A 27,709-nucleotide genomic window follows, 5' to 3' on the forward strand; every position below is an offset into this window, starting at 1 on the left:
GCTCTTTACTCAAGTGCTCTACAGGCCACAAATATCCTAGCAGGAGTTAGGAAACAGTAGAAACTCCTTCAGGCTCCATGCTATGGAAGCACTGTGCTGCCGAAAGAAGGGGGCTGAGGGAAGGTCCACACAGGTAGCTCCTGGATCATAAAGGTAAGGAGACCATTTCCTCTCAAGCTCAGTGGGCCTCTGAAAGCTCCCTCCAGGAGGAAATGCCGTGCAGGAACTCCGCATGGTTCCTCTGGGTTTCTCCCTGAAGTCTGAACCTAAGCCAGATTCCATTCCACCTTTCTGAATGTTCATTGCTGTGTCTAACCGTGCATGATTCAAACTGTACATGAGCATCCTCGCTCAAACATCACTGTTCTTCGAGGCCAAGTGCACTAGGCTGTCAATCTTAGAAGAACAACACTCGTCCTATATAACTATTTCTACCTATAGAACTCAAAGCACCTAGTGACAGAAACCCTCTCCCCCCCCCCCATGCTCTAACCTAGGCATACCTTCTAGATAAGGTATCTGAAGCGATTTGAGAGGTTTATTCCCTGGCCCAACTGGATTTCATAGGACTCTATTTGCTTTGCAAATGCAAAATTATCTGATGTGAGGCTATTGGTCCCAGTGCCTCTCTTCCTTTTCTAGCAGCCAAACCAGAGAGAGGCCAACCCTGATGCTATAAGCAGCTACATTTAATCCTCAAATATTGGACTTCTCAATACACGTGCAGTGCAGTTACACACCAACAGGAGACCGATGCAGCTGGCACTAGAGGCTGGCTGCTGTTTCCAGGATACAAGGGCCCCTCTGTGTTCAAGCCAAACATCTGCAACAAGCATAAAATATAGTGGTAAGTAATGCGTTAGTAATGTGTTCCTAATACAACCCAACCAGATTGACTGGTGACAGCATGAGGAGTTCAGAAAAATGCAATATGAACTTTTAAAGCACACACCTAATTAAAGTGTATTTAAGTCACATTTATTAGCTCTTCTTCCACAGTGGAAATCAAATGAATAATACATACAGAATAAAATTTGCCTTCCTTCTTTGCTTTCAATATTCAAAGGGCCAGATTCTGTGCTCAGTTATAACTGGAGTCACACATGTTGACTTTACTAAAGTTGCAGCAATGTAACAAAGGGGTTTAGTTCAATTTGCAGAATCCAAAACTGCTTTATAAAAGCTGCTGTGGTAGATGTTCAAGAGAATTGGCAATTTTCCAATGAGATATTATTAAGGGCACAAGAGCAAACTATCCACTGCATAGGAAAGATAGGAAGCATGGCAAGAGACCACCCTGCCTTAACCAAGAGATTTTCAATGATATGAAACTAAAAAAAAAAAAAAAAATACTTAAGGAGCTGACTGAGGCGATATCAGTCATTAACGATTATTAGCAGGTGACCAAAGCCCACAGGTAAGTCAAAAACATGGAGACCTGGGAAAAGGGTCAGAATCTGGGGGGAGCATGGGATGTTATAGCAGAAATAAGGGAGAGACAAGACACAACGGGGGGAAGGAGGAAGAAATCAAATCAGTATCTTAGATGTCTGTATACTAATGCAAGTAGTATGGGGAATAAGCAGGAAGAACTCAAAATGCTAATAAATAAACAAAACTATGACATAGTTGGCATCACGGAGACTTGGTGGGATAATACACATGACTGGAATATTGGTATAGAAGGGTACAGCTTGCTCAGGAAGGACAGGCAGGGAAAAAAGGGAGGAGGTGTTGCCTTATGTATTAAAAATGTATACACTTGGAGTGAGGTTGAGATAGAAATAAGAGACAGACTTGTTGAAAATCTCTGGGTAAGGATAAAAGGGGTAAAGAACAAGGGTAATGTCATGGTAGGGGTCTACTACAGACCACCCACCTCTTCTTCCTGGTTAGATGAGGCTTTTTTTAAACAATTAACAAAATCATCCATAGCACAGGACTTGGTGGTGATGGGGGACTTCAACTACCCAGACATCTGTTGGGAAAATAACACAGCGGGGTACAGATTATCCAACAAGTTATTGGAATGTATTGGAGACAAATTTTTATTTCAGAAGGTGGAGAAAGCTGCTGGGGGCGGGGGCAGGCTGTTCTAGATTTGACTTTGACAAATAGGGAGGAACTGGTTGAGAATTTGAAAGTGGAAGGCAACTTGGGTGAAAGTGATAATGAAATAGAGTTCATGAGTCTAAGGAATGGTAGGAGGGAGAACAGCACAATAAAGACAATGGATTTCAAGAAGGCAGATTTAGCAAACTCAGGGAGTTGGTAGGTAAAATCCAATGGGAAGCAAGTCTAAGGGGAAAAACAATTGAAGACAGTTGGCAGCTTTTCCAAAGAGACATTATTAAGGGCACAAGAACAAACTATCCCACTGTGTAGGAAAGATAGGAAGTATGGCAAGAGAACACCCTGGCTTAACCAGGAGATCTTCAATGACCTAAAACTCAAAAAGGAGTCCTACAGAAAATGGAAACTTGGTCAAATTACAAATGATGAATAAAAACAAATAATACAAGTATGTAGGGACAAAATTAGAAAGGCCGAGGCACTAAAAGAGATGAAACTAGCTAGGGACATAATAGAAAACAAGTTTCAGAGTAACAGCCGTGTTAGTCTGTATTTGCAAAAAGAAAAAGGAGTACTTGTGGCACCTTAGAGACTAACCAATTTATTTGAGCATAAGCTTTCGTGAGCTACAGCTCACTTCATCGGATGCATACTGTGGAAAGTACAGAAGACGTTTTTATACACACAAACCATGAAAAAATGGGTGATTATCACTACAAAAGGTTTTCCCTTCCCCCACCCCACTCTCCTGCTGGTAATCACCCATTTTTTCATGGTTTGTGTGTATAAAAACGTCTTCTGTACTTTCCACAGTATGCATCCGATGAAGTGAGCTGTAGCTCACGAAAGCTTATGCTCAAATAAATTGGTTAGTCTCTAAGGTGCCACAAGTACTCCTTTTCTAATAGAAAACAAGAAAACATTCTACAAATACATTAGAAGCAAGAGGAAGACCCAGGACAGAGTAGGCTAGTTACTCAATAAGGGAGGGGGAAAGACAATAACAGAAAATGTGGAAATGGCAGAGGTGCTTAATGACTTCTTTGTTTCGGTTTTCACCAAGGTGGTCAGTAGCAATTGGACGTCTAATGTGGTGAATGCCAGTGAAAATGAGATAGGATCAGAGTCTAAAATAGGGAAAGAACAAGTCAAAAATTACTTAGACAAGTTCGATGTCTTCAAATCACCAGGGCCTGATGAAATGCAACCTTGAATATTCAAGGAATTGATGGAGGAGATATCTGAGCCATTAGCAATTATCTTTGAAAAGTCATGGAAGACAGGAGACATTCCAGAAGACCGGAAAAGAATAAATATAGTGCCCATCTATAAAAAGGGAAATAAGGACAACCCAGAAAATTACAGACAAGTCATCTTAACTTCTGTACCCGGAAAGAAAATGCAGCAAATAATTAAGCAACCAATTTGCAAAAGCCTAGAAGATAATGAGGTGAAAAGTAACAGTCAGCATGGATTTGTCAAGAACAAATCATGTCAAACCAACCTGACAGCATTCTTTGACAGGGTAACAAGCCTTGTGAATGCGGGGAAGCAGTAGATGTGGTGTATCTTGACTTTATTAAGGCTTCTGATACTGTCTCGCATGACTTTCTCGTAAAACAAACTAGGAAAATACAACCTAGATGGAACTACTATAAGGTGGGTGCATAACTGGTTGGAAAATCGTTCCCAGAGAGTAGTTATCAGTGGTTCACGTCATGATGGAAGGGTATAATGAGTGGGGTCCCGCAGGGATCAGTTATGGGTCCGGTTCTGTTCAATATCTTCATCAATGATTTAGATAATGGCATAGAGAGTACACTTATAAAGTTTGCGGACAATACCAAGCTGGGAGGGGTTGCAAGTGCTTTGGAGGATAGGATTAAAATTCAAAATGATCTGGAGAAATGGTCTGATGAAAATAGGATGAAATTCAATATGGACAAATGCAAAGTACTCCACTTAAGACAGAATAATCGGTTGCACACATACAAAATGGGAAATGACTGCCTAGGAAGGAGTACTGCGGAAAGGGATCTGGGGGTCATAGTGGATCACAAGCTAAATATGAGTCAACAGTGTAACACTGTTGCAAAAAAACCAAACATCATCCTGGGATGTATTAGCAGAGTGTTGCAAGCAAGATACGAGAAGTAATTTTTCTGTTCTACTCCACACTGATTAGGCCTCATCTGGAGTATTGTGTCCAGTTCTGGGCACCACATTTCAGAAAAGAAGTAGACAAAATTGAGAAAGTCCAGAGAAGAGCAACAAAAATGATTAAAGGTCTAGAAAACATGACCTATGAAGAAAGATTGAAAAAGACTGGGTTTGTTTAGTCTGGAGAAGAGAAGACTGAGAGGGGACATGATAACAGTTTTCCAGTACATAAAATGTTGTTACAAGGAGGAGGGAGAAAAAAAAATGTTCTTGTTAATCTCTGATGATAGGACAAGAAGCAGAGGGCTTAAATTGAAGCAAGGGCTCTTTAGGATGGACATTAGGAAAAGCTTCCTAACGGTCAGGGTGGTTAAGCACTGGAATAAATTGCCTATGGAGGTTGTGGAAATTCCATCATTGGAGGTTTTTTTAAGAGCAGGTTAGACAAACAACTGTCAGAGATGGTCTAACACTTAGTTCTGCCATTAGTGCGGGGGACTGGACTAGATGACATCTCAAGGTCCCTTCCAGTCCTATGATTCTATATGAGTATCAAGAGAAGTGGTAGAGATTATATTCACCCCACTGATGAAGCAGGCATGTCCACTGTTTGTTATGCTGGATTCCCAGCTGCTTCTGATGTTCAGATGGTTCTTGGGCAACTGTATCTCTTATTCTCATTGCATTTGTTGAGAAGTCTGAACTGGTCTCTTTTGGATGTGGACCTCGCCACAATTATTTGGGTGTTGGTCACCTTGAGGTCAGGCAAATCTAACACACCTTAAAACCATTTGGAAACTACAACTGAAGCAGAAGTGCCCATCTGTTAAGTACTAATTTCCCACAGCGAGTCCACAATCTGCAGTGCTTACATGTTAATATCCCAGTGACTCTAAGGTGTTGGTTTTCACCTATAAAGCCCTAAATGCATTAGTTCTGGCTACCTTAGAGACTACAACAGTTGTGGTGGGCTGAGGCTCAAGCTAATAGGCCCCTAGTTTCTTACCATACATCTACACTGCAGCTGGCAGTCCGTGTCCCAGCAGCAGTGTAAACATCCCTTGGTGAGGAGTCCTTGATTCTGATACTCGTGTTCAACCCATTCATCTGCATATGGAAACCTAACAGGGACATTACACAGCTTAATATTTTCCCTGGTTTCTTCAGATGCAGAGGCTGGCAGGTGTGGAGGGAATGGAAGAGCTGAGGAGAGTTTTGGGGTGGATAGAACAGGATCAGTTTGTGCAGGTGGCAGGGGGAGATCTTTGTCTGGTGATTGGACAGTCCCCAGGCCTCTGGATGGGCATTTCGTACCTTTAAATAAGTACAACAATGCAGCAGTTGTGATGGTGGACACCTCACACACAGCTTCGAGGTCAGAACACATTTTTCTTGGAACTTTGGCATTAGCACTGAGGTTCTCTCATAACTTTTTTTTAAACTAACCCATATGATCTGCTTGGAAACAAGCAGGGAGAACTGGAGGTCCTGGTGATATCAAGGAATTATGACGTGACTGGAATAACAGAGACTTGGTGGGATAACTCACATGACTGGAGTACTGTCATGGATGGTTATAAACTGTTCAGGAAGGACACGCAGGGCACTAAAGGTGGGGAAGTAGCACTGTATGTAAGGGAGCAGTATGACTACTCAGAGCTCCGGTACGAAACTGCAGAAAAACCTGAGTGTCTCTGGATTAAGTTTAGAAGTGTGAGCAACAAGAGTGATGTAGTGGTGGGAGTCTGCTATAGACCACCGGACCAGGGGGATGAGGTGGATGAGGCTTTCTTCCGGCAACTCGCGGAAGCTACTAGATCGCATGCCCTGGTTCTCATGGGCGACTTTAATCTTCCTGATATCTGCTGGGAGAGCAATACAGCGGTGCATAGACAATCCAGGAAGTTTTTGGAAAGCGTAGGGGACAATTTCCTGGTGCAAGTGCTAGAGGAGCCAACTGGGGGGGAGGGGGGGGGGCTTTTCTTGACCTGCTGCTCACAAACCAGGAAGAATTAGTGGGGGAAGCAAAAGTGGATGGGAATCTGGGAGGCAGTGACCATGAGTTGGTTGAGTTCAGGATCCTGACACAGGGGAAAAAGGTAAGCAGCAGAATACGGACCCTGGACTTCAGGAAAGCAGACTTCGACTCCCTCAGGGAACTGATGGGTAGGATCCCCTGGGAGAATAACATGAAGGGGAAAGGAGTCCAGGAGAGCTGGCTGTATTTCAAGGAATCCCTATTGAAGTTACAGGGACAAACCATCCCGATGTGTCGAAAGAATAGTAAATATGGCAGGCGACCAGCTTGGCTTAATGGTGAAATCCTTGCTGGTGAAATCTTAAACATAAAAAAGAAGCTTACAAGAAGTGGAAGATTGGACAAATGACCAGGGAAGAGTATAAAAATATTGCTCGGGCATGTAGGAATGAAATCAGGAGGGCCAAATCACACCTGGAGTTGCAGCTAGCAAGAGATGTTAAGAGTAACAAGAAGGGTTTCTTCAGGTATGTTGGCAACAAGAAGAAAGCCAAGGAAGGTGTGGGCCCCTTACTGAATGAGGGAGGCAACCTAGTGACAGAGGATGTGGAAAAAGCTAATGTACTCAATGCTTTTTTTGCCTCTGTCTTCACGAACAAGGTCAGCTCCCAGACTGCTGCGCTGGGCATCACAGCATGGGGAGTAGGTGGCCAGCCCTCTGTGGAGAAAGAGGTGGTTAGGGACTATTTAGAAAAGCTGAATGTGCACAAGTCCCTGGGGCCGGACGCGTTGCATCCAAGAGTGCTTAAGGAATTGGCGGCTGTGATTGCAGAGCCATTGCCCATTATCTTTGAAAACTCATGGCGAACGGGGGGAAGTCCCGGATGACTGGAAAAAGGCTAATGTAGTGCCCATCTTTAAAAAAGGGAAGAAGGAGGATCCTGGGAACTACAGGCTAGTCAGCCTCACCTCAGTCCCCAGAAAAATCATGGAGCAGGTCCTCAAGGAATCAATCCTGAAGCACTTACACGAGAGGAAAGTGATCAGGAACAGTCAGCATGGATTCACCAAGGGAAGGTCATGCCTGACTAATCTAATCGCCTTCTATGATGAGATTACTGGTTCTGTGGATGAAGGGAAAGCAGTGGATGTATTGTTTCTTGACTTTAGCAAGCTTTTGACACGGTCTCCCACAGTATTCTTGTCAGCAAGTTAAAGAAGTATGGGCTGGATGAATGCACTATAAGGTGGGTAGAAAGTTGGCTAGATTGTCAGGCTCAGCGGGTAGTCATCAATGGCTCCATGTCTAGTTGGCAGCTGGTATCAAGTGGAGTGCCCCAAGGGTCGGTCCTGGGGCCGGTTTGTTCAATATCTTCATAAATGATCTGGAGGATGGTGTGGATTGCACTCTCAGCAAATTTGCGGATGATACTAAACTGGGAGGAGTGGTAGATATGCTGGAGGGCAGGGATAGGATACAGATGGACCTAGACAAATTGGAGGATTGGGCCAAAAGAAATCTGATGAGGTTCAACAAGGATAAGTGCAGGGTCCTGCACTTAGGACGGAAGAACCCAATGCACAGCTACAGACTAGGGACCGAATGGCTAGGCAGCAGTTCTGCGAAAAAGGACCTAGGGGTGACAGTGGACGAGAAGCTGGATATGAGTCAACAGAGTGCCCTTGTTGCCAAGAAGGTCAATGGCATTTTGGGATGTATAAGTAGGGGCATAGCCAGCAGATCGAGGGTCGTGATCGTTCCCCTCTATTCGACATTGGTGAGGCCTCATCTGGAGTACTGTGTCCAGTTTTGGGCCCCACACTACAAGAAGGATGTGGATAAATTGGAGAGAGTCCAGCGAAGGGCAACAAAAATGATTAGGGGTCTGGAACATATGACTTCTGAGGAGAGGCTGAAGGAACTGGGATTGTTTAGTCTGCAGAAGAGAAGAATGAGGGGGGATTTGATAGCTGCTTTCAACTACCTGAGAGGTGGTTCCAAAGAGGATGGTTCTAGACTATTCTCAGTGGTAAAAGAGGACGGGACAAGGAGTAATGGTCTCAAGTTGCAGTGCGGGGGGTTTAGGTTGACTATTAGGAAAAACTTTTTCACTAGGAGGGTGGTGAAACACTGGAATGTGTTACCTAGGGAGGTGGTAGAATCTCCTTCCTCAGAAGTTTTTAAGGTCAGGCTTGACAAAGCCCTGGCTGGGATGATTTAATTGGGGATTGGTCCTGCTTTGAGCAGAGGGTTGGACTAGATGACCTCCTGAGGTCCCTTCCAACCCTGATATTCTATGATTCTATCTCCAGTTGTCAGTTGGACTACAATGAACAGAAGGTATTTCCTTCACATCTCACCGAAAGGATGTCATGTCTGACAGTGCAGAATGCTTCCACCATTGCCTGTAGGGGTCAGCGTTTTTATCACAGTGCCAAGGTAGAGTTTGCACAACCCTCCCATTCCCCCTCAAAATCAGCACACATGTTCCAATACAGAAACGATGAAAAAGATCCACTTCAGCACCCCACCTTTCTTCACCTAGCCCATTTGATCAAGGTTAGGTTTCTGTGATCTGCTTTGAAGTAAAGGGCCTCTTTGTTGATTGACCTATTGGCAATCTGCAGGGATAACCCCCTCCTCAGTACCAAGCTCTCTCCATAGGTGTTGGAACTAAGGGTGCTGGGGGGGGAAGGGATGCGGCAGCACCCTGATGTAAAATGGTTTCCGTCATATACAGGGTTTACAGTTTGGTTCAATGGCTCTCAGCACCCCCACTATAGAAATTGTTCCAGCACCCCTGGCTCTCTCTCTTCCTAACATGGTCTTCCCCTCTATCAAATGCAAGTTAGCAGGTTGGTGGGAAATGCTGCAGCTGGGTGCTTTTGTCACTTCATAAGCAGAAGTAATGTGCAAAAAAGATTTATTTAGTCCTGGATGGCAAACGAACACAGTCTTAGCACCTCTGAACACTTTTATCTTCCAATAAGTTGTCAACAAGGCTTTTGTAGAGCAAAGTTTTAGGCTTTTTTGTTTTGTTTACTTCAGTATCTCAGTGCTTCCCCCTCTAACAGACAATGTTGATTTATTAAAAGCGAGTTGATCTGTAAGTTGGGATCCCAGTATTCTCAACATCAGACACACCTTGTTTATTAGGTCTTTGTAGGATACAGTCTTTCATTACAAAATGGTGAATCTAGAAAAGTAAAGTAAATAGAAGAGATGATGTGAAGGCTTCAACAAGTGTCACCTTGCTACTTTCAAGCACCTCTCTGCCACCCCTTCTCTCAATGGAAGATACAGGGAGTAGCAAGAGCCTCTGTGTCTAAGGTTTCTAGTGTTGTCAACAGGGATGCAGCTGTAGCAGTCTAATTGTTGTTATCCAAATGCAATACAGATGTGTGTGAAGCATTTGGTCTGCTGATTGCTATTACTCAGGACAGAGTCCTTGGCCAACTGTTAGATTCATAGCAGGAATAGGATAATCATTTCTGATCACTACAAGGCACTGTCACAAACACTATCTCTAGTCTCCTGCTTCATTTTGGAAGCCATTCCATGCAATGTTACTCATCAGCTGTTGAAATTTATAGTATATTTCAGTGGGAGAGTTCAAAACTCATTTGCTATCTTTCTACTCTTGCTCCGTACACTCAGCAAGACTTGTCTCCCTCCTCCCCATTCCCTGTCTTACTAAAACACTCATGCCAAATATATTCACTGTACTCCAATAACGTTTGCATGGATCATGTTAGGTGGGGCCAGGAATACTTACTCTTTGGAAAAGCCAACATACACTGAATAATGGAGACAATTAAGTGCCTTCCAGCTTGAAGGCATGTAGAATTCTCTGCAAGACCTCATTAAATCCTAAATATCAAATAAATGAATCGTATATGGAAACAATATGAAGAAAACCTGTTCTGTATTCTTAGACATCTTAAGTGAAACCAGACCTGGCCTTGAACTTCCTTTGTGGCCCAGGTGGAAGCTTCTTGTCCTAAGAAAGTAATGAGAGTGTACAAAGGGCTTTCTTCAGCCCTGCAACCCCTGTTCAGGATCACAGCAGCCTTCCCAGTTTGAAAGCTTTCCTCCTCTTGTTATACAACTTATGGAAAGGAAGCAGTGGTTGTTATTGCTACAGTCGGCTTGGGCTTTTTGATAATGTTAAGCTGTTTAGGTTGGATCCGAAGCCTGACTTTGTCGAAAACCATATGATGCTTAAACAATGTTGCTGCCTTGTGATTCCATGGGATGGAACATAGCCAAATTCTACAATATCTGTAAAATTACCAAAGCTGTGAATTTAATGAAGAAAAAAGAGATTAAAGAAGCTCTGGTTTTGCTGGCAAAGACACAACTGAATGTGGGAATGCCCAGGGGCTTAGGAGTCTGTCTGTAATAAGTTACAGGAACAAATTCGGTACAGGTTTAACTGTCAACCTCAAGGAATGAGAGCACTCAAGGATACGAAGAGTCCACAGCCCTTACCATACACCTACAACCAGTTCTGTAGGATCCTTGTTATAATAAATCACCTTTCGCATCTCATTTCCTAGTGATCCTAAAACATTTACATTTCCCTTCTTTGCACTGCTCTACACCACTCTACGAACCAAGGACCAGATCTTTAGTTGGTGTAGCTCCGTCAAAGTCCAGAGAGCCATGCCAGCTTGCACCAGTGACGATCTAACCCCAGGAGCTCACCTAGGTGCCACCTTCCATCCCAAAGGTGGCTACATTTCAGTGGTGCTATACGTACTTTGTCAAGAACCTTGGGATCCTTCTGGATGAAAGGTGCTATATAAATGTAAAATAGTGTTATTAAATATAAAAGAAAAATATGCACCGGTAGCCTGGAATCATTCCCCATAAGTGCGGGGGTGAGGGGGGCAGAAATCAATCCAGTCTTCCTGCAAGTTAATGAGAAACATGGAAGTTATTTCCCCAGTCCCCCCCACCCATGTGCCCAGAATCATATATTACATTTATTGCCACATCAAGGACTTTAAAAAAAACCTCTTTAGCATAAAATGAAAAGAGAATTTTTAAAATGCATTTATTCATCTTACTGGAAGGCAAAGCTGCTGGAGTGTGCAGCGCATTGCAGGAGAAGTTCTGTTCCAGAACTGGGGGCTGGGCTGCCAAATGCTTGGTCTTCCACGTTTTCATTGCTGTAGCAGCCATAAGGTGAGTTTGATCGCAGGGGAGAGGGACTCTCTTAGGCCCCGAACCTACAACGGGATCAACATGAGTGGATCCTTTCCCCCACCCTGAGTCCCAATAGTGGCAGTGTGTAGCCCAAGCAATGGCTGAGTGACATTTACACTGTGGGCAGGCCCGCACCGCAGCTGTGATCATGCTTCCCAGCCCAGGTAGACGGACGTGCACTAGCTCTGCTCTAACTAGTGCTCTAAATAGTGGTGTACCCAGGTAGCTCGGCAGCAGCTCAGACTAGCCTCCCGAGTACGTGCCCAGGGAGTGCGGGAGGGTTCGGGGCTTTGGACTAACCCAAGCTGCCTCTTGTACTACCCCCAAGGTACAGTGGTATTTTTAGTGCATTTGCTTGAGCAGAGCTAGCCCATGTCCCTATACCTGCACGGGGAAGTGTGATCACAGCTGCAGCATAGACATGCCCTCAATAGCCAAGGCGGTGCCTCAAAGGGGTACTCTGCCTCCTGCTGGCTGGGCTCAGATGCCAGCCTAGGGTCAGCCCAGCTGGTGCAGAGTTGCACCCACCCCCCTTCCAGCTAGACCAGCTGCACCTCAGGGATTTACCCACAAAGAGGAGGTCAGGCGGTGTTTGCACCACTGCCCTCCATGGGAGGTCATGCCAGGGGAGACCAGCTTTAGTTTCTGCCTTGGGCTCCATACAAACGCCACTGGCAGAGCCTACAGCCAGGATCTGCGGAGTCAGCGCAATATTGGCCTTGGACATGTGCCCTCCTCAGCTAGTGCTTTATAGGTTATGCTGTTCGTGCACAAGTGGCACTGTAAGCTTCGCTCTGGTGGTCTTTCAGCCACCAGCGGCCTCGTTCCCTGACTGATACAAGCAGACGCTCCTGGAACACAGGGATGAATGGGGCCTGCCAGCGGATTCTCAGGTGAAGATGAGATGGAATGGAGAGAAGCAGATAACAATGTGGACGAACCTTCACTGTCCTTCCTCAGCCGGCCTGAAAGAGGAAGTGGGAAGAAGACATACACCAATGCCTGCAGCACCATCTCCAGACAAGTCCAACATCTATTAGAGAAACACAGCCAGGAGTTAGGGACTTGTGTGCGCCCACGTTTAAATAAAGGAAAAGGATATGTCGACTAGCAGAACAGATGGAGGACAAAGGAGAGCCATGACTGGCATCCTAACACCAGAACCCATCAAAGCAAGCATCCATGTCCTTTAGAAAGTAACTAAAAAACCCTAGGCAAGGTCTTCAGGTCTTTATGTGTAAAACAGTGTAGCCCCATTGAAGTCAATGCAGCTATGCTGATTTACATCAGCTGTGGGTATGACTCACTGTTTGTACAGAAGATACAGTGCACAGTCATAAATCTAACATTGCAAACAGAAATCTGGACAGCCTCTCCGCAATTACAGAGAAATTATATTTCAGAGTCTTTGAGATGAGAAAGAAATACAAATATTCCCCTACAGTGTTATGCTTCTGATCCAAGGTGTGGAAAAAAACATTCTTTCCCAAGCAGAGCTAACATGATATTTTGTCATCTATGAAGCTTGAGAGCAGTGATTTCCTCCAGGGCATTTGCAATCTGTCTTCTAGGCACTGTTCTCAGACACATGTAGTGGTGTCAGACAGCAATAACAGAGCAGATCCGGAGTGGCGCCCATGTTCATGCTCCAGAGAGGAGTATTAGGCTTGCAAAAGAAAAAACTGGGAACATTCTTTAATCCAAGGCACCAGCTCCATCAACTATGCCAATTTATACCAGCTAAGAATTTAGCCCAATATTTGGAAATCTGGCACAGATTTCAAACAAACAGTTCCTTTGGCTGCCATTCTAAGAAAACATGGGTAACATTTTCGAAAGCACACAAGGGTACATTTACACAGAAAACCCCCCCACAGCAGCAAGTCTGAGAGCCCAGGGAAACTGATTTGGGCTTGTGTTACAGGGTTTAAAGATAGCAGTATGAATGCTCAGGCTCATGCTAGAACCCATGCTCTGAAACCCAGAGAGATAGGCAGAGACAACCCGTGCCTGCTGATAGTGTGGGGCCAGGGGAAGCAAAGTGAGGGCAGCAGACTTCATCAGTGTTACGGAGCATGTTCAGTCTGTGTGAGCATGCTCAGTGCAAGCCAAGCAGCAAATCTGGGGGAGCGTGTGACTCTGCATGCCTGCACACACATTGCCTCAGGGCAGAGGGTCTTAGAGTCCCAGCACCAAGCAAAATGTCTACACTGCTATTTTTAGCCCAGTAGCATGAGGCCCATATGCCCAAGTCAAGTGACCCAGGTTCTGAGACTTGATGCTGCAGGTTTGAGGTGTTCCCTTTTTTTTTTGCTGAGTAAACATACGTTCAGTGACTTAAGAAATCTAAATCCCATTTTATAAATACGCTTAGACGCCTAAGTGTCTACATCACTTTTGAACATGGGACTTAGGTTCTTTTTGGAAGTTTTATTTCCAATCTCCCACATAGGTGGGTAAAAGTCTCTCCCACAACCCCTACTATAAACACTCGTACATGTCTTTCCCCATGTCAGTCCTCCATCTCAAGTACCGATGAGGAATAGATTCTCAGGGCAACATTTTCTAACCCAAAATTAGGCTCTGAAATCCATATTTAGGCACCTGCATTAAAGTGGCTTGATTTTCAAAACTGCTGAACTCCAGTGGTTTGCATGAACTTTAGTGAGTTTTGTGGGTATTCAGCACTTCGGGGGGGGGGGGGGGGGGAATCAAGCCATTTTATACAAGTGCTTCAATAGGGATTTAAGAGCCTAACTTCAGTTACACAGGTTAGCAATAATTGGTGTCTTTTTAAAGCCCTTTCTCACTGATAGCTCTCTTTTTACTTTAGAAAATATCATGGGCCAGACTGCCTCCCCAATTCCACATCTTTGTACTACTTCACCTTCCTCCTGTCCTAGGACACCAATGATATCTGAAGCAGGGAGAACACACACTTGTATCAGCTCATTTTCTGGTAAATGAAATCCCAAAGCTTTCATTTGGATTGTGAAAATGCCTCCAGAAATTCCCCTCCCGCCATATCTGTGCCCTTCTACTATATCCAACTGCAACTGGGGCACAAGAGTATCTAAGGCCAACTCTCCAAGTGGACTGGGCCATCCAGGGACAAAAAACATCCCCCAGAACACAGAGGAGCTTGGAAGTGGACCTAAGGCAGGTCTGTTGCTGGCAAGATGTCTCTGGAAACATACTCAAACCCGCTGTCCAAGCCCCCAGCCTTGTGATACAAACAAGTGACGTTCCATTAGCTGGAAACAGATTCATAGATTCCAAGGCCACAAGGGACTATTGTGATCAACTAGTCTAACCTCCTGTATAACACAAGCCATAGAACTTCCCCAAAATTATTCCTAGAGCAGATCTTTTAGACAAACACCTCAAAAGATAAAGCAAATGATAACCTAGAGCTGAAGCCTTAATTTGAGTTGGGGGCAGGGGAAAGGTTTGGTTATTTCGGCGGGGAGGGGGAAGAAAGAGAGATTTTGGAAGATGCAAATGAGAATCCCTTCAGAGATCTCCTGCTTGAGTCTTAACTAATTGCTCATCTTGTTTAAAATGGAGATTTTTGGGGGGTAATTTTGCATAATATGGTTGAATTATGGATTGCACCCTCAGCAAGTTTGCAGATGACACTAAACTGAGAGGAGAGGTAGATATGCTGGAGGGTAGGGATAAGATACAGAGGGACCTAGACAAATTAGAGGATTGGGCAAAAAGAAATCTGATGAGGTTCAACAAAGACAAGTGCAGAGTCCTGCACTTAGGATGAAGAATCCCATGTGCTGCTACAGACTAGGGACCGAATGGCTCGGCAGCAGTTCTGCAGAAAAGGACCTAGCTGTTACAGTGGACGAGAAGCTGGATATGAGTCAGCAGTGTGCCCTTGTTGCCAAGAAGGCCAATGGCATTTTGGGATGTATAAGTAGGGGCACTGCCAGCAGATCGAGGGACGTGATCATTCCCCTCTATTTGACATTGGTGAGGCCTCATCTGGAGTACTGTGTCCAGTTTTGGACCCCACACTACAAGAAGGATGTGGAAAAATTGGAAAGCGTCCAGTGGAGGGCAACAAAAATTATTAGGGGACTGGAACACATGACTTCTGAGGAGAGGCTGAGGGAACTGGGATTGTTTAGTCTGCAGAAGAGAAGAATGAGGGGGGATTTGATAGCTGCTTTCAACTACCTGAAAGGGGGTTCCAAAGAGGATGGATTTAGACTGTTCTCAGTGGTAGCAGATGACAGTACAAGGAGTAATGGTCTCAAGTTGCAGTGGGGGAGGTTTAGGTTGGATATTAGGAAAAACTTTTTCACTAGGAGGGTGGTGAAGCACTGGAAGGGGTTACCTAGGGAGGTGGTGGAATCTCCTTCCTTAGAAGTTTTTAAGGTCAGGCTTGACAAAGCCCTGGCTGGGGTGATTTAGTTGGGGATTGGTCCTGCTTTGAGCAAGGGGGTTGGACTAGATGACCTCCTGAGGTCCCTTCCAACCCTGATATTCTATGAATTTCCTTTGAGATAGCAGAACAAAAAATAAAAAAAAAAAAATGAGGTTAATATGTCAGCCACTACAGGAACAGAAAATCCGTACTCTTTTTGCATGTGAAATTCAATTCATCCATGGTGTGACTCCACATCTGTGGGCAACCAAATTAACATAATGGATCCTTGTGCTTATTGCCTCAGTGCAGCCCATCAGGCAAAAAATGGCTTAGTAAAGCAGATATAATCCTCATTCAAACATATTCAGGCAAGTAAAACAAAACTAAAAAGTCAAAATATCTATTTATCCTGTGGAGACTGGAATGACTTATCTGAACAACAACTTTTCCCATCCACAGTTAAGGAATATGTTTTTCCTTAACTATAAGAAGAAAGTCAATAAGTAAAATAAATCTGTATTTAGAGAACATGATGAGTTGAATGCAAAACCACCAAAGCTGTCAGAAATCAGGACTGAAATCCTGGCCCCATTGGGGTCAATAATCATGCTCCCATTTACTTCAATATTAAACACTGTAGCTTTATTAAGAGTGCCTGAAAATGTATTCGCCATTCCAGACTGCAGACAGATGTGCTTTAATACAACATCCTGATGTTTTCCCTTCCCTCCTTGTGACCGCTGGATGTCCAGGGAGGGCTCTCGTTTTTCCTCACGGCACCAGCTCCCGGAGAAACTCTCCCCCAGCCGCCTCAGCACTGGATATCAGGCTGGTATTAGACTAGCATGGCTTTTTGACATCTTTTGCCCCACTGACAAGGTTTATACCATTAATTCTTCCCCAAATAAGCAACTCCACTGAAAGCCAATCCAAAGAGAAGGCTCAGTGCCAGAGATGTATTGCAGCAAGTCCCATCCCAGCCAGCCACATACTGCAAACCACTCAAGCAGCTGAAGTCCCAAACCTCACTCAAAGGACTGGGAGGGGTTCCTTCTGAAGGAGTCTCCCCAATCCTGTAATGCTCCCATAGGTAGCTGCAGGCCATAAAGGTGGCTTTATACGGAACATTTATCCCTCTCCACCATCCACCCATGCTTACCAAGTTCACAGTGCCTAATATCACCACATGCAGTTACATTTCTGGAAAAGGATTTTGTCCTTTTCCAAGTTGGCAAGTGAACATGGCTTGTATCATCTAGACTGTTGCCTACTGTATCATGTGTCAGACTACATGGCTACCCTGGGGGATGTCTGTTCTACACCTCTTTTGAGCTAATATCAAGTAGCAGACAGCTAACTGAAGGTTAGAAACTAGAGGAAGGTGATGGGGGGGTGGGTATTGTCTTGCATATAAGGTGGGAGTTGCGGGCTAGACACCACATATAGGTTGTCCAAAGTCAACCGTGCCCTAGTCTTGTAACCAGCTCCACACGGGCAAGACCCCTGTGTGGAGCAGAGCTGTGCAGCTGACTGAATTCATCCCCATTTTTTGGTTTGCCCAGTAAAATGGAGGAAAAAAAAAAAGTAATTTAGGATCAACCAAAAGCAAAGGGTTTTGCTTTTTCTTGGCAAAACAAAAAAAAAAACAAAAAAAAAAACAATCACTGGGGAAAAAATAGTGTTGGGTAAAACGAAACGTTTCATTCAACACAAAACGAAATGTTTCGTTCAATGTCAAGCATTTTAATCACCTTTTTATTAAATGCAAAGGAAATTTGGTCGTGCCATTCACAGAACTGGAGGCAGATCATTCTTTCCTGTTGGTTTATTGCTGCTGCCTTTCATTTAGCCAGGATAACACTAAGATGTGAGGTTTCAGAGTAACAGCCGTGTTAGTCTGTATTCGCAAAAAGAAAAGGAGGACTTGTGGCACCTTAGAGACTAACCAATTTATTTGAGCATAAGCTTTCGTGAGCTACAGCTCACTTCATCGGATGCAGTTTCCACAGTATGCATCCGATGAAGTGAGCTGTAGCTCACAAAAGCTTATGCTCAAATAAATTGGTTAGTCTCTAAGGTGCCACAAGTCCTCCTTTTCTTTTTACTAAGATGCGACCAGTTTATAATGCAAACTCTTAATTCAGGATCTGATTGCAATACCCTTCCTTGTGCTGAGTAATACTTTACTCCTTGAGTAGTCCCATTAAGATCAATTGGGATTCTCAGGTGGTAAGGTGCCAACTATTCAACTTAAATGAGGATACAGTATTGCATTCTGGCCCTAGGAGAACCAGTTCTGACCTTGGAAGTGTAGTCATCTCATCTGGAATGTTATTAGTATGTCAATGTTATAGCTGACCTTTTGCAATATTGCATGCAATGATATCCCCAGCCACCCAGTGCTCAGACGACAAATATTTAAATAAGCACCTCAGAATAGACCGATTCAATCAGGTGACATACATTCCAGTGTGGAAGATTCCTATAAGACTCTATACATCATTTAAATTTGATCAACTCCCATTTAAGTCAACAGAAGGCTTTCCATTAGCTTCCCTGGAGCTAGGTGAGGACCAAGGTGAATTTCATCCTAAAGGACTGTTTTATTAAACTAAGGGAATTGTCTTCTCTCTAAGCCCTCTTAACTGGAGTAATGCACAAATTCAGGATCAGAATCAGGCCCTTCCATTTTTAAAGTTACCCTAACTTTCCACTGTAAACTGTATAATATCAATTGGAAGTGACAGTTTTGACAAGAAACGTTTCTATAGCCAATGGCAACAGCTTTAAATGATCAGCTGGGCTGTCCCAACCCTGATAAGGATCCGCTCTAATTCAGAAAAATTGTTGATTTTACACCCCTCTTAGTTTCTAAACTGGGAGCATCATAAATCTTGTGACACTGATTTTTTGTATAACAGCCCATTTTGGAACAGCAGTGAGAGCTGACACAAGTGCAGAAGCCAAAAGAAAGACTTAGACGTTTCTGCCAAAGGAAACCGGATGTTTAAAAAAAATAATCCAGCCATAATAACTATGGAAACAAAAATAGCAAATACATTTTTATTATGAAAATAATTAATAATTAGTGTTGTTTTGGATATCTCCAAGGAGGACCAACTTAAGCAATAATTCAGTGGCTCTGAGAACACACAATGATTTGGCTGCAACAGATCAGAAGGGCAGATGAGTCCACAAGAGGAACAGTTCCTAACGAAATGGTCCACAAAATGAAAAATAGTGTTTAAAAGCTACTATTCCACTAATGTCTCTGTTCTGTATAACCAGTTAGAGTATGATTACTTCTTGTGCGATACCAAGCTTCTTTCCACATGTCCCACAATGGGGCTGTGAAGATGGCTGGACAGGATTTGTACAAGACTCAAATTCTCCTAAACCACCATTGGTAACTGGGGGATTTAAATCAGATGTAAACTCCCAGATCATTTCTTCACACAATGCACTGTCAACCTGTGGAACTCATTGCCAGGGGACATTGTGAAGGCCAAAAGTATAACTGGGTTAAAAAAGAAGAAGAAGGAGATACGTTCATGGAAGATGGCTAATAGGTCCACCAATGGCTAAGATGGTCAGAGATGCAACCCTATGCTCTGGGTGTCCCTAAACCTCCAACTGCCAGAAGCTTGGACTGGATAACAGTGGATAACTCAATCACTCGATAATTGACCTGTTCATTCCCTCTGAAGAGGGAAACACTGACCACTGTTGGAAGACAGGACATTGGGCTAGACGGATCATTGATGTGACCCAATACGGTCATTCTCATGTTCTTATCACAAATACTTTTGATGGTGGTGTAAAGGGGGATGGGGTAGGCGGAGCTTGAGTTAAACCAGTCACAATCACCTCTTCATATTTCAATGGGAAGCTTCTGATATCCTTTCCGTGCAGTTTATCCAGCAGAGTATTTAGTTGCTTGGCATGGACGTAAAGATCTTAACTATCATGCTATATGTAAATGGTATTTGTAAGCATATAGTGAGGATTAGCCAACAACTGATCTTTAATACAGATAATGTAATGCGTGTGGCATGTTTATGAGAAAGAGAAACCACTAAAATCTGTGGCATGCTCAGAAAAAGTCAGTCCTAGAACAGTGCAGAGATAGCTTTCCAGTTTCAGTCTGGGTGTGTAGGAACAAAAAGCTCCCTTTCTCTCCCTATGCCAAAGGCAGAATGAAATGCTATACAAGTGACTGCCTCAAACACAGTGATAGATTTAATACCCTCTGGCAGCACATTACAGGGGCTTTCAACTCCAAACCAAGCACTACAATGCTGCTGCTTTACTTGTGAAATTATTTATCATGGTTTGGTTTATAGAGTCTTTTATCGGCATCATATTGGCTAATAGTGGCCTGGGGTTCTTGTGTTCCCGGGCTTGACAGATTCCACGTTTATGAGGTTGGAAGCTTGACTCCTGGAAGTGATTTTCCAGACTGGAGCCATGCCGTCCGGCTGACCTATATTTATGCAATAAGACACGACGGGGGAGCAGGTCATGCTGGGACATCACTGTGCCTTGTGCACACCGATAGGCAATAGGCTGGAGACAAAGTGTCTGTGGAGTCACAGCATGACTCACTCTGTCACACGTTGCTGGGATTGCAACATAGGCTGTACAAATCTAAGTTTTTTAGATATGAAAAGCTGAAAAATTGGGGTTTTTTTCTATAGGAAAAACAAACAAACAAAAGATATATTCTTGTGCCGGATAGTACCGCCATATATATTGAGAGCAACAGATCTATTCTAAAAATACATGAGTTTTCCTAGTCTAGATACATCTGCTCTGGGCAGCAACCACCAACTTGTAGAGCCAGAAGCATCGAGGAGCTCCTAGACAAGCCTCGTGAGAGTGAGGTGGGACTAACCAATAAGTATTAGTTCTGATGATATAATACCTCTCAGTTATGATTTATTGGTTGAGCATATGGTCACATAGTAGCTTACTGGAGGAGCTGTGTGGTGGATATTTCCCCAGAACCTGTTTGAACTTGCTCTCTACATCTTAAGAGAAGTTTCCCTCTTTCCCTTGATTCTGCAGTTGAATGGATCTCTGATCTCTCTCTAAAGAAGGGTTGTTCACCTAAGGTTTTTCCTAGCTCTCCTATTCTTACCCCAGACCGTTGAACCTTGAAAAAGGGTACAGACTATCTGCTGGGGGCAGTACACTGAGTCAAGTCAAGATGGCCATTAGTGGGAACACCACACTGTGCTCTCACTCAGATTCTTACACTTGTTCTCTTTGGTGGCGGTTTTCCTTAATGTAAGATAAAGTTATCCAGGCTCAAAGTACATGGTTTGCTCATGGTACAGGGAAAAATACATAGTTAGAAAATGTGAAACACCAGAGGATGCTTGTGTTGAGATTGGACAATAGCCTTTGTAAGTGGAGATGAGTTAGTGGTTTTGGTGATATCATGACATAAAATAAAGGTATCCAATATACAGCTATGGCTGCTAGCCAATCAGCATGCTGGAATTTCTAGTCTTGAGTGACAATAACCTAGGCAATTAATATCCATTAGATATAAAAAGACAAAGATGAATAAGGCCAGGTAATGCATTGTTGTTGGGCTTTTTTAAAAAAAAGCATGGAACAGAGAAGTAGCAGCAAAGTCAGTTTTCTAAAATTTCATTTTGATTTAACAGAGGGAAAGACGAAAAAGCTTTAGTTGCAGAACACACTTGCCAGTTGTTGAAAGTCTTAGCTTGCAGGCACCAGTTAAATGCTAAACATATTAAGATAATCTCTTATTTCAAATTAAATCTTTAAAAGAAAAAACAAGCATCTGAATCACTTTGGGTTTTTTTGGGGGGTGGGAAAGAGATTTCTAGGCAGTAGCTAGCAGAGACTAAATTTCCTCAACATTGAAACAGCAACAGGCTCCCAGTACAGAAATGCCATGCTCCGCACATCTGATATGCTTTGTTTTCACAAGCCTCTTTTCCACCTTCCTACATTGCTCTGTCTCCTGTTTTCGCGCCCACACACACACACTGCTCTATGTAAGCAGGTAATCACCACAGCAGCTCACTGTTTTAATGCGTTGGCCTTATTCTTTGCTAAATCCACAGCTAATGCCCTACTTTTATCATCAATATGAGCATAGAACACACCTTTCTCTGCCTTTCATACAACCCAGATGGCCAGATTGTGAAATCACAGCACATGTAAATAATAAAAAAAAAATCTTGGAAATCAAGGTATCGGAAGTGAATTTGCATTATTCATGTTCCAACAAAAATATATGTGTAACCCTTCTGCCTGTCAGAGTTGGCAGCAGCAAGGGCCAGGTTCAGTATCTAGGGGATCCATTCCAATAACACAATGCAAAACCGGCTCGAGCCCCCACCCAGGGACCTGGGACAAATATATACCACCCCCGCTCGGCACCTGCAAGAGGCAATACTTCCCCTCTCGCAAGCACATAGTCTGAGTGTAGCAAAAAGCCTTTTAATAACAGAGAGAAACAATGTGGCATTATGTTGGGGAAACACCACCAACAGGATTCATAACGCAACCCATGAGCAAAAACCCACCCCAAGCAAATTGGGGCATGTCCTTTCCCTTTGGTTCTTGAGTCCAGCAACCCCAAATCACCCAAAGTCCCAAAAGTCCAACAACCCAAAAGTCTCTGTCCCTGGTCAGGGCAGCCCCAGAGTTCGAAAGCTTATCTGCAGAGTCTTACCTCCCAACCTGGGTGGAGATGGGGGGTGGGGTTAAGGGGCACCTTACGTGGTCCAAAGCTGATGGCCCCACCTCTCCATGGGGCTCCGCTCTGCCAGCCGCCCCCATGAGCTGCTCCAGGCATCCAACAAACTGCTCTGCCCCACCAGCCACTCTGCTCTGCCAGCTGTCCCGCAAACTGCGATGCTCCACCAGCCGCTCTGCTCTGCCATATATCTTCAGGCTTCCCCACTACTTAACACAACACTCAGTGATTTCAGCTCTCAGTAAGTTTAGCTCTTTTGTGATTTCAGCGTGCAGTAGGGGAGCTTCAGTGCTGGTGCACCATTAGCCCAAAGTGAATTCAGCTCAGCAGCCTGTAACTAGACTCCTAATAGAATCAAAATTAGCTCTGATATTCCACAGTGGAGAGAGGTAGAAGTGCAATTAGCATGTAAGGCCCTCACCAGGGGGCCCATGCCACCAAATATTAATACCTACCCCCAACCTCTCCCCCTTCACTGGGTTTTGGAATCCATGACCCTTGCCTAGCGAGTGCTGCTTAGTTGATGGTGAGTCCCTCCATCATAACAAAAGGCCAAGTACAGTTCCACTGTCCTTGATTCACATAATCAGGATAATAACAGTTTATTCCTCCCCTATAACAGAGAAACTGGGGCTCCTACAGCAGCCAAAGTGACCATCTAGGAAGGGTGGGTGTGCCTATGCAAATGAGATCAGCCCCTGAAGTTCTTTTCCACAATCCACCATGACTCACCACCAGATGTCAGGGTAGAGCTCATCCTGACTCTGCTTACATCTAAATAAGTTCAACATCTGTCAGTCAGTGACTTCATTCAATAGCACAGCACCTGGGCATGCCTCCCTTCCACTGAAAGGAAACAAGGTATTTCATGCTAATTCTCGATATTTCTGTCAGTTCAATGGTGTATGAGATCACTCAGATAACATTATCCTTCCCATAGGACTTTGCCTTCGTTGGAAGACTTTCAAACAAGGTGCAATGGCCTTTGCTTGGCATGCGGGGAGACAGCAGCTTGACTAAGCAGTCAGTGTGTTTCCCTGGTACACACCTTTACCTAGCTAAGTCTGGACTCCCAGCCAATAGGCCACTGGACAGGAGTACAGGAGTGGTCAGTGTTACCTCTTCTGTGCAGATGAATGTTTGTGCCTTCCCAGGAAAAAGGTCAGAGTCTACAGTTCATTGTGCATCTAGATGGACTGTACTAAAGGGACTGGAGTGGGGTTCACAGTGTCTGGAAATTAGATGTCTAGGATTGTGGTGGAGTGTGCTGCCCACACTGGTCCTGCAAGAGCTGAATTGGGCTAGGCGGGCCCAATCAGCAGATTAAGCTGAAAACACAGGGGAGCTTTCGGCTGAAGGCAGCTAATTAAAGAAGAAGGTCACCTGTGCACGAACAGGCAGGGCCTATATAAGTAGGGTTACCATATTTCAATTTCCCAAGTGGAGGACACTGCCAGGTGGAGGAGGAAGGGAAGTACAGTTTCTTTCTACTTGGAATTTCTAACACTTATAAACAAGTGCAATGGCCTCAAAAATAAATGTAAATGTACCTTTTTACTTGCAGTCAGTTCTATCGTACTGTGCTTCTTCCTGTTGTGCCCAGGCATATTTCTCTGCAGAGCCTATCTTTCTCAGCAGTGACTGATTGCTCATTAAGGAGCCATGAAAGTCTTTGCAAGATGCGTGCCTGAAGTTGTACTGTACAAGCTGGATCCCTTCCAGCTACTCGACAGTCAATGCCATACCACCCGTACTCCTTCACTGCTGCTGGAAGCCGCGCTGCCTTCAGAGCTTGGCGGCCAGCCAGCAGCCACTGCTCTCCGGCCGCCCAGCTCTGAAGACAGTGCCACCACCACCAGCGGCGCAGAAGTAAGAGGGGAAGCCAGTAAACACGCATGCCGCTGCTAGGGCACGCCAGAAATTGCAGTTCTACCAGCATCAAATGTTGGAAAAAGGACAAGCAAGGAAAAATCACGGACATTTGTTCATGTTTCAAAAACTGGCCCAGATGGAGATCAGAGGACCAAAAGAGAGGTCATGTCCAGGAAAACCTGGACATATGGTAACCCTGTATATAAGGCAGGAAGCTGGCAACAGAAGGGGCTGCTAGGAAAGGCTGCGGTCCCTCCCTGGGAAGAAGGAGGAGTGTTTTGGGGGCTGCAGAGACAAGTTGCCTAAAGTTACTTCCTGGGAGGAGGGAGTGAAGAGACTGGCAAACCCTAAGGAATGGGGAAGGCCATGAGGTATGGAAGAGGCTGAGGGAAAGGCAGCAATGTGCAGGGAATGGACCTTGACTACTGACTAGAGTGTCCCTGAGCTGGAACCTGGAGTAGAGGATGGGCCTGGCTTCCCCTGCCAGCCGCTGCAGGAGTGGCACCATGAGGCAGTGAAGCAGAAGACTGCCTGATGCTGCTGGAGAACAGGAACCTTGATCCACTCCCACCACGGAAGGGGAAATCACAATAGTGACCTAGCTGGAAGGCTGCATCACAAAGAGGACAGCTATGGCTCCTGCGAGCAAGAGAGAAGCCACAGAGGAGAAACTCTCAGGCTGTGCCACTGGAAAAGGCGTTGGCCTGACCAAGCTAATCCCCCAGTACCACCAGGAGGTGGCACCATCCAGCAGTAAGTAGAGCAACCCCTCACAAGGATGATGTGTCTTATTTATTATGTTTATAGTTGTCACTTGTAGAAGCCCCCGTTGAGGGCCAGGCACTGTTTGTGCTAGGCGCTGTACAAACACAGAACAAATAGACAATACCTGTCTCAAAGAACTTACAATCTATTATTTATCTTACCGAAGTAAGGAACAAGAGACAATAGATGGACACTGGTAGACACCGGGGCAGGGGGTTGGGCATACAATGAGACAGTAGTGTCAATGATCAGCAGTGGTTTGAGCACACCAACAGCCTAACCAGGGTCAAGTTTTTTGTTTGGTTGGTTTTTCAATAGGCATCACAGCAAAGGAATGTTTTGAAGGAGGATAATGAATTAGTTCTGTGTGGTTTGGGAGCCCCTCCGAAGCATGAAGGGCAGCGTGGAGAGAGTACAAAGGAGCGTGTTTCAAAAGGTAACAAGTGGGAGATGGATAGTCAGCTAACTGCAGATTGTAACCTATTTGGGGCAGGACCTGTCTTTTCATTATGTATGCGGAGCACACTGGGACCCTGAACGGGGCCTCTAAACACTCCCACAGCACCAATAAATGCCCACCTAACTGAAATTGTGCATCTCCTCATTTGGGTATTGTCGGGAAGTAAAACCTTCACACAACACCCACTGCAGAAGATGTGACCAGCTCCAGCGCTCTTCAGAAAAACTTTCTAGCATGTGGTTAGCTATTGCATTTGATGTACACCTACCAAATCATATTCTCCAGGGTCACAGCTATACTGGAGATTATCTTACTAGTATCGTGTTTTCATGCATAAGTTTATAAAATCTTGGCATCACTACCCATTTCACTGGGGGGGTGTGTGTGTGTGTAGGCATTAGTGCAGCGTGTTTGCCAACTTGCCAGGGAACTTTCTGTTTCTCATGGTCTTAAATTCAGGCTCTCTTTTCATTGGAGACAGCAGTAAAATGAAGATAAGAAGCAGTTTACACTTGTTCTATCAAAATCCTTTTGGGGAAAAAATGGATAGCCCCTCTCTTTGTAGGATTAAACCTTTACTAATTGAATAACCTTAAGGAGGCTATCGCCTACACTCTCCTTGATCTGCTCTCTCCTCCCCATAATGACGGATATAGTAGCCATTATGCTGCCGTGTCAGCCTGTGAGCTACAGAAATAAATGGGGGGAGGGGAAATAAGATGCTGCAGCGAGAGATAAAAGCAAAAGGTAATGGCCCCAGCTTGTCTCAGACTTACACCGCAGAGCTCCATTACCATATTCCCAATTCATACTGGTTACCGTGACTGGAGAGGCAAACCCGGTGGCTAATTCATATTTACACCACAGGTACTTGAGTAAGTTATATCTACACCATCTTTAATGCTCTTTTACACCGCCAGAAAATCTTAAAGAGGTCTTGATAGTCAACAAGAATCAGGGCCCCAATGTCTCCTCCAGGCATAAGGGGAACCTCAGTTGTTTTCTCCACCTGCTGACGCAGGCCTCGCTTCCTTCCACCATTAATTTTGGTTTTATATTTGCGGGACGTAGGGTGACCAGATGTCCCGATTTTATAGGGACAGTCCCGATATTTGGGGCTTTTTCCTTTTGTAGGCTCCTATTACCCCACCCCCCACCCCCGTCCTGATTTTTCACACTTGCTATCTGGTCACCCTAGCAGGACATGTTTTTAATTAATACCAATCCTCCTTTGTGTGTGTGTTTCAACACCTGGGAATTTCTCTCTACCAGCAGGATCATAGATTGCTGTAGAGCAAGGAGTTTTGTATCTTTAAACAATCTGGGAGCCTTCAGAAGTATTTACCAACACTAGCTAAAATGAGACAAAAGGTTCTATAGTTCATAAGGAAAATTATTAGGAAAGTTATGGTTTTGCTACACCACTGGGTACAGTGTACTAGAGAGTTTTGGGCTAGCAAATTGAGAACTCGACTGGAAGTCAGAAGAGCTGGGGGCGTCTCCTGACTCAGCCTGTGAACTTGAGCAAATTGCTTAGCTTTTCTGTGCCTCCATTTCGCCAGTGAAATCGGGGCTGAGAATACAGATGACACCGCTAGAAAAAGATATGGGCAGGTTCTCATTTTGACATAAGCTTGCCTCATGACTCTGGCTTTCAACACATGGTCACATTAGCTGGCTACACGGCTGTAGCCTCATTAAATATTTTAATTTGTATCATGGGTAAGCTTCAAAGTTCCCACTCAGGATTAGGAGCCCACTGGTCTATGCAGCGCACAAACACAGAAGAAAGCATGGTCCCAGCCATAGAGCTTACAATCTCATTTCTTCAGACTGTCCTTTGACTATCAGATCCCAAGATCGCTGTGAAGGTCTCCATTAGTGGGGGAGGAAGACAGACCAGGTTCCTCCTGCCCTCCACCCACTACCAGAAATCAATACACATGAAGACTGGAATGCGTTTACAAGACTGTCCTTTCCAACATCATGGGGCCCGCTGTGGGAGCCTATGGCAGCTGGCCTGCTAGTGAAGAATTAGCAGGGAAGGATACAATGCTGTGGATGCA

The 27,709-nt window shown here is 44.5% G+C and overlaps 1 long non-coding RNA gene across 2 annotated transcripts in view; it reads right to left on the reverse strand.

Annotated features, from left to right (window-relative positions):
- Positions 1-673: 673 nt before the first annotated feature.
- Positions 674-27,709, reverse strand: part of LOC142072599 (uncharacterized) — an 80,101-nt gene continuing 53,065 nt past the window's right edge. For both annotated transcript variants that reach the window (XR_012669110.1, XR_012669111.1), the window contains 3 exons: positions 12,365-12,456; positions 11,285-11,446; positions 674-823 (listed from right to left, as the gene is read on the reverse strand). This is a non-coding gene — a long non-coding RNA (uncharacterized LOC142072599). The remainder of the gene's footprint in view (positions 824-11,284; positions 11,447-12,364; positions 12,457-27,709) is intronic.

This window comes from Caretta caretta, chromosome 6 (genome assembly GCF_965140235.1).
Source record: "Caretta caretta isolate rCarCar2 chromosome 6, rCarCar1.hap1, whole genome shotgun sequence".
Lineage (NCBI taxonomy): Eukaryota > Metazoa > Chordata > Testudines > Cheloniidae > Caretta > Caretta caretta.